A 7,041-nucleotide genomic window follows, 5' to 3' on the forward strand; every position below is an offset into this window, starting at 1 on the left:
GGCGATGCCTCCTGCTAGAAATGGGTGCTGGGCTCCTGGGGCCGCTGCTGCCCATTTTGGCCTGGCCGGTGCCTCTCCCACCTCAGCGCCTGCGCTGGGAGCAGGTTTCCTCTTCCAGAAGGCTGGGAACTTCCACCTCCTGGTCCGGCCGGGAGCTCCTTCCCCGCCAGTGGGGACGGAGGGGCCGCTCCGCTCCTGGGGAAGATGGCAGCTGCTTCCCTCAGGCTCTGGGGCCACTGGCAGAGCCTTCTTCCTGAACATCCTAAGGAGCCTGGGAGTCTGGGGTCAGGGCAGCCTCTCACTAACCAGCCTGTTTGGTCTCTCCCCATCCCTGCCCCAGCCAGAGCAGCTCCTCCTCCCCCCACAGGGGTGCAGGGAGTGCAAGCTACACACATTGGCAGGAGTTCATTGCATGATTTGCTCCCCCTCAACGTTCCCCCTCCTCCTCCCTGGGGCTGCAAGAACCGGGGAGTCTCGTCCTTTCGAGCACTGGGGTCAGTCACAAAGACCATCGGTCACTTTGAACAAGCAGCTCCTCCTGCCAGCCCAGGACACACTCACACCTCCCCACAACCCCGCCCAGGCTAGAGAAGGAACAGAACCCAGGTGTCCTGACTTCTCCTGGGAAACCATTCCCACTTCAAAGTCCTCGGCATAGCAAGGCCAGGGCCCCCTCGGTTCCCATTGATTTCCATGCTCAGCAGCTCCCCGGGTCTGGCCCAGCTCAGAGACTCTCAGCCTGGGGAACAGTCTCCCACAAGGGAAGGGCTGGGAGCCCCATTGCTGGGACCTTGCCAAACACACTGGAGACGGCTCTGGAGAAGCACCTCCCCAGTCTGAGAGCGAGGGGCTCCTGGGGGCTGTTTGCAAATCCAATCTCCTTTGGGAGAGATTCTCTCCCCCTCTTTCTGCCTCTGCCCAGACAGACAGGGGACACCACCGAGGAACCCTAATGCCACTCACTTGCTCTGGTGACGGAGCGATGGATGGAGGATGTTCAGGGTCATCCCTCGTCCTTCTCCTCACTCTCCAAGCCCAAGGCAGGCTGGAGGGTGGGGGGGGGTGACCTGAGGAGTTACCCTGCCCAGCCAGCAGCCAGGGTGATGACACCGGGTGATCGGCTGGCTGGGAAAACAAGAGTCTGTCTCATTGCCAGGGAAAGGAGAAACTTGACCAGCAGCAGGGGGTGTAGAACATCACCCTAGTGCGGGGGTGACAGCGCCTCCAGGATCCTGAAATCCCAGCACTTTACACACCTTCCTGGAGCCTCCCAACCCCCCTGGGCTGTCGGGACTGCGACTCCAACCCCACTGATGAGAAACAGGCCTGGGGAGGGGAAGCTACTGGCTCAGGGTCACACCAAGTGTCAGAAGGATGGGTGGGACCCAGCAGTCCTTCTCTCCAGGCCCCTTTGCTAACCACTGCTGCTCACTCCCTCCCACAGCTGGCAATTACAAGCAGCCCTCATGGCCGCTCCCCCTGCCTTTGAGAGGGAGTGTGCTCTGCTGGAGTGACTGGACCAGGGGATTGGGAGTTAGGACTCCTGGGTTCCATTGCTGGGGATTTAGTACTTTCCCGCTAGTGGAGAGTGCTGGGAGAATCCCCCAGCCAAAGTTGCTGTGACAGCGCTAAGCAGCATCTGACCATTCAAGGGTGGAGCGCACGGCCCAGGAGGGGGAGTGTTTGGCTCTGGGGTTTCACTTCAGCCCAGTCTAGAGAGAGGGGCCCAGCCATGGAGTTAGGCTCAAGAAGACCAAGTCTTCAATTTGTTAAGGGCGTTTTGAATTCCAATCCTGTGCTCCAAAGTGCTTGGTGTCAGTTGCAAATTTTAGAAGCATGTTCTCCACTCCATCTTCCAAATCATTCATGAAAATATTGAATAGTACCGGACCCCGGACCGATCCCTGCCGGACCCACTAGGTGCACCCTCTCCATTGGACAGCCAGACATGGAGAAGGGCGCTTGGAGTCTGGGCTTTCAACCAGCTCTGCACCCACATGACACTGATGGCATCTAGACCGCATTTCCCTCCTTTGCTTGTGAGAATGTCCTACGGGACTGTGTCAAAAGCCTTAGTAACACCGAGATAGATCCCATCTACTGTTTACCCACCTCCACTAGGCTCGGAACCCTGCCGAAGAAGGAAAGAGGATTTGTTTGAAATCATTTGTTCTTGACAAATCCATGCTCACTTGTCCTAAGAACCAAAGTGTCCTGTAGGTGCTGCTGACAAACTGATTGTTTAAGAATGTATTCCAGTATCTTCCCAGCTGTGGAAATGAGGCTAGCTAGTCTGTAAGTCCCAGGGGTCCCTTTGTTCCCCTTTCAAAGATGGGCTCTGTCTTGTTCATGGATGGGAAGATGTTCTTTTTCAGGGATCTGAGACAAGAACTGGGGCACAATGCCTGGATTTTTAAGGCCACAAAAATGGAGGCAGGAACCTCTTCTCTGCTGCTGGCAAAGAACCCCAGGTACCTAAGAGACAGGGACTCACATCCCTGAATGGGCTTTAGAAAAGGCAGTTAAAAACTTTGGCCCTGACCATTTCTTGTTTCCACAGACTAGACATCTGAGCAAACTTTAAAATTCCTTGGTGCTAAACACCGTGAAACTCCCCTTTCTCCTTCACAGAGGGCTTTAACACCCCTTATCTCACTCAGGCTCACAACTGCCCAGAGTTCAAGAATTGTCCCTGTTCCCATTGGACAGTTGGGGAGAAGCCTGAGGTGCAGAGAAGGGAAGTGACCTTCCCAAGGGCCTACACAGCAAGGCGGTGGCAGAGCCAGAAAGAGAAGCCACCGGTCCTGACTCCTGTTCCAACTGACAACAAATCCCCAGAGGCAGGGATAGTGGCCAGGAATCGAGATAGTGGGGAAATTTCATTGAAACTATTTCTGTCAGAAAATCCCTTTCAGGCTAAACCAGTTTGTTTCTCGAAATCAAAACAAGTGGGATGAAAGTTCTTTGCAAAAATATTTTGTTGCAAAGCAAAAGCATCTCCTGTTTGTCACAGTGTGTTAAATTGTCTCGTCGCACACAAAGAGGAGACACTTAGATCTCAAACATTAGATAAGATGCTTCAGTCTGAGCTAAGTCGTTGCTGCTCTTAACAATTTCAAAATAAAAAATAACAAATCAAATAGACTATTTCAGCTATTCTATTATGTCATAATCTGCTCTGAGTAAATGTGATAGGACACCGCATATTATGCACTACTCCTAGTGACACTCTCCAATGGATCCCCACCCACCGTGAGGTAGGTAGGAGCAGATCATTATTATCCCTACTTGAAAGAGGGAGAAGCTAAGGCTGAGAAAGGATAATTGACTTGTCTTAGGTCACACAGCCAGCGAGTGGCAGAGTTGGGAATAGGACCCAAGAGCCTTGATTTTCAAACTAACCATCAGATCTAGAATTTCATCCATTGAATGACCTGAATAAAGTCCTCTCAGATGAGCTCCAGACCAACAACAGTGCACTGTAATTATTCAGCAAGTATTTGAGAACTGCAATGTTAGAGAGAATCATGAACTGCTCAGAGACAATTAATGCAGAGAAGCAGCAAAATTCATCAAACATAGAACTGGTTCTGACTTATTTCCTTGGTCTTAAAAGAGAACAACAGGGACCTGAGTCTCCTCCCTGTCAATAACCCCCTGCTCAGCCAATCAGGGTAGAGACTGAGGACTAGAGGCTAAGGGTTCTCACCAGAGAGCCCAAAGGATGGCCCAGGTCACCGGTGGGGATCACTGCCTGAGCACTATTTCAGCCCCACATTTTTGGGTGGACCTCCCACAGTGGGAGCTGCAGAGCCCTCCCCTGCAACACACATACACACACATATAGACACACACACACCCCTCTCTCCTGGTGTTGGGAGGGGAACAGGAGAAAGGACAAAAGAAACAAGAGAGGAACAGAAAGGAGGGAGGGATGGATGGAGGAAAAGGTGAAACAAAAAGGACAAACCCTAATGTCCCCAGTGATTCTAAGGGACAAAATCCCAGGTGCGGAATAAAATTCTGCCTCATTAAGCTTGTGTTTTCCATGCCTAGAATTCAACTGTCACCAGATGGATCAGACTGAACAGGTTTCAAACCTCGAGGAGGCTCTTACCTTCTAAACTGGGACGGCTGTTTTCTAGTAAAATCAGGCAAAGGGAAGGAGAAAACTCAAAAGAGGCTCCCCCTGGCACTCACGTACGTGAACCCGAATACTCTCTCAGTCCTCAAAGAGAGACCTGGAGAAGGAGACTTGCTGAAGCAAAGCCACAGGGGTCTCTGAGGTTTCCCTGGCCCCTCGCCCCTGTCCTGCCTGGCTGATGTCAGCATCTCTCTGTGAGGTCACCACCTCCCCACCACCTTTGACCAATAGTCTGAGGTCCTGCAAAAGGCCTTGGTGATGTCACTGCCACACCCCTCCCTTGCTGTGCTAATGTCCTGCCCCTGGCCAGGCACTTTGGAGGTTTGAGCTACTCCCTGTGGTTCACCCCACTCAAGGAGCATTCGTTCTAGGAAGCAAGCCGGCTAGACAGGAAAACATCAGATGCTGCTGCTCCCAATGCTACACTCAGTTTTAAAGAAATTAGTCGAGTTTATGGCCAGGAGAGACCATTAGAGCATCTAATCTGAACCCCTGCATATCACAGGTATGACACAATAGCTACTTTTGGGGCAAATACATTCCAGAAAGGCATCTAGTCTTCATTAAATGACATCAAGAGATGGAGAATCCACCACTTTCCTTGGTAGCTTGTTCCTGTGGTGAATCATCCTCGCTGTTGAATATTTGTGCCTTAGTTGTAATATGAATTTGTCTCTTTTCACCTTCCAGCCATTGGGTTTTGTTATGCCTTTCTCTGATCGATTAAAGAGTCCTTTAATACCCAATCTTTTCTCTCCATTAAGGCCCTTCAACACTTCAATGAGGTCACCTTTCAATCTTCTTTTGATAAGCTAAACAGGTTGAGCTCTTTCAATAGCTCCCCAGAAGGCATTTTTCTCCAGCCCTCAGAACATTTGCCCCCCACCTCCCCGGTGGCCCTGCCACTGGGCGCGGGGCTTTCTTAGGTGCAGGGCCCGGTTCTGGGGAATTGGTGGAATTGGCCTAAAGCTGGCCCTGTTCGGGGCCGGGGGCAGGGGGTGTAAGGCTTTCCCAGGTGTCCTGCTAAGGTGACTCACTACAGGAAGCTCCTGGCATGGAACAGAGGTGCTGAAAGGTCCAAGGTCAGTCCCAGGCCGTGCTGAAGGCAAGGAGGTTTCCCCCAGTGAGAGCGTCCCCTGGGCGGTGTCACACTGATGAGGGCTCTGCCTGGGTTTGGTTCAGAGCTGTTCCAGAGCACGGAGCCTGGGTCAGCCCCCCAGCATGTGACCTGCAGGCTCCACTCTGGCAAAGCTCCCTGTCCCTGGGCTTTGGCACCACTAGCCCCTGCTTGGTGACTAGGGGTCAGTTTAGGGGAGTGATTCCCAAAATGTGGGGCATGCCTCCTAGGGGGGCTCAGAGGAATGTTCATGGGGGCACCTCAGGGTTGAGCCAGCCCCCATGGAGGGCAAGGAGGGAGCAACACTCAGCCCCACTCTGTCCCAGCTCTTCGCCCACCCCACCCTCAGCCTGAGCCTGAGCCCCCGGCCCAGCCGTGACCCCCTTACCTGTGTCTGCACCCCTCTCCCCAGCAAGCCACAGCCCCACTCCCAGCCCTGGTTCTCGACCGTGGCTTCTGGGGGGCCTTGGCCATGGCTAGGAGGGCACCATGTGAAAAGTTTGGGGACCACTGGTTTAGGGTGACGTCCTCAATTGCTTCTATGCAGTCCAATAAAAGCTATTCCTCACCCACCTACCCACTATCAGGACCGACTAGGTATGTTCTGCTGCCCTTCACTCATGCAGGAAGGATAATAACATTTCATTCCACTCAATCCTAAAGTGATTTGTAACCCACCACCAGCCGAAACTGGTCATCTTGGGAAAGTGGCCCCATCATGCTGCATAGCTACGCAGAGTAGGTGTGTCTGTGCAAACACGGTCTGTTCCTGAAGTCTTTCCCCCAGCTCCTCACTAGATGTGAGGGGGGAGCTCATTCAGCACCTGCGTCCACTTAGTGTTTCAAAACTCCTTATTGTCCCTATCTCTGCTGGCCTTAGATTTCTCCTCCTGTCTACGTTTAAGCAGTTCTGATGAGGTGGCCGAGTGGTTAAGGTGATAGACTGCTAATCCATTGTGCTCTGCATGCATGGGTTCAAATCACATGCATTTAGTCTTCACCCCTCCTTTATAGACAACCATCTCCCCCATTGGTACAATAACAGACCCAACAATGTTGCTTCTTGCAAACAAAAACCTTCTCAGGAACTCAGAACTCCCTTGCTTTAAATTAAATGTCTAAATCCCAGATTTCTTAAAAAAAAAAAAGAATTCTCTAGTCCTGTATTTCTTGGTTTTTATCTCAAAAGGTAACATCCTCATCTCCCCCAAACACCCTGGGACCTGCCGAAATAATTAAAATACCCCCATCCTGAGCAAGGCCAGAACAGTGAACCAGAGCTAGTGTCTAGGCCAAGCTGTTCTGAAGGAGGCAACTCAAACATTTTCTCCCTGCTTCCCTTGGCAAGGTCTGACTGAGAAAACAAAATCCCCCAGACTGAAAATTTTCTGCTGAAACACCAATACTAGTCTGGTTGGGGACTTTGATATGAATGTATTATTATTATTATTATTATTCTCTTCTGATTTATCTCAGTTCAGTGTTTGTCCTCCAGATGTGTTTACAGGTATTGAGGTGTGGGGAGAGAGGCCAAGTCATGATGTCTCTACCCCCCTTTCATAGTGTCTTCCAACTTGCTAGGAAGCTCCTTTGCTACGATGTGAGTCAAGCAGTGTCCATTGTCTCTGTGCTATCTCGGAGAAGTCTGCATTGTACACGGTTCCTGGGATAGTCCTTGGGAGTGTGAATCCCTTCAATGGGCCAGCAGCGAGTCCGGCTCCTCCCTTGTCGCACCTGAAAGGCTGGTGGGGGGCATTTCCCCACCTCATAACATATCTCA

This window comes from Mauremys reevesii, linkage group 17, assembly GCF_016161935.1.
Source record: "Mauremys reevesii isolate NIE-2019 linkage group 17, ASM1616193v1, whole genome shotgun sequence".
NCBI lineage: Eukaryota > Metazoa > Chordata > Testudines > Geoemydidae > Mauremys > Mauremys reevesii.